The sequence below is a fragment of the Arachis hypogaea genome, chromosome 13, assembly GCF_003086295.3.
Source record: "Arachis hypogaea cultivar Tifrunner chromosome 13, arahy.Tifrunner.gnm2.J5K5, whole genome shotgun sequence".
Lineage (NCBI taxonomy): Eukaryota > Viridiplantae > Streptophyta > Magnoliopsida > Fabales > Fabaceae > Arachis > Arachis hypogaea.
In genome coordinates, this window is record NC_092048.1 from 123,414,565 (window position 1) to 123,415,322 (window position 758).

The 758-nt window shown below is 44.2% G+C and overlaps 1 non-coding gene across 1 annotated transcript; it reads left to right on the forward strand.

Moving 5' to 3' along the window:
* Positions 1–243: 243 nt before the first annotated feature.
* LOC112739740 (small nucleolar RNA R71) lies at positions 244–347 on the forward strand. Its single transcript, XR_003170676.1, has one exon. It is a non-coding gene; the product is annotated as a small nucleolar RNA R71 (small nucleolar RNA).
* The last annotated feature ends 411 nt before the right edge of the window (positions 348–758 follow it).

The following is a 758-nucleotide window of genomic DNA, read 5'->3' on the forward strand; positions in this document are numbered from 1 at the left end:
TTGGCAAACACCTTGTTTTGGGCTAGAATTGTATCAACATGGTTCAGCTCCATGACTCCCTTAGTGTTGTGCCTTTCTGATGCATAGTAGTACTCATTCTCAGCCACTGTCTCAATCACTTCAATGGCCTCTTCCACGGTCTTTTTCCTGTTCAATGAACCTCCTGATGAATGGTCTACAGCCTTCCTTGATTCATAAGAGAGTCCATCATAGAAAATATGCAATTGCACCCAATCATGGAACATGTCTGGTGGGCATTTCCTTGTCAAGTCCTTGAATCTCTCCCATGCCTCGTAGAGAGTTTCACCATCTTGTTGTCTAAAAGTCTGAACCTCAGATCGAAGCCTATTGACCTTTTGTGGGGGGTAGAAACGTGCCAGAAACTTGCTTTCCACCTCATCCCATGTTGTTAGACTCCCCCTTGGGAATGATTCCAGCCACTTAGCTGCCTTGTCCCTAAGTGAAAATGGGAACAAAAGCAGTTTATATGCATCTTCCTGGACTCCATTGGCCTTCACAGTGTCACAAATTCTCAGGAATTTTGTGAGATGTTGGTTTGGGTCTTCATTAGCACTTCCACCAAATGAACAATGATTCTCCACAAGTGATATTAGCTGTGGTTTGAGTTCAAAATTGTTGGCCTGAATGGGTGGTTTCTGGATGCTGCTACCACAATTCCCAGAGGTTGGGTTTATGTATGAACTAAGAACCCTCCTCTCAGGAATGGCATTGTTTCCATCAGCTCTCTCATGGTTGTG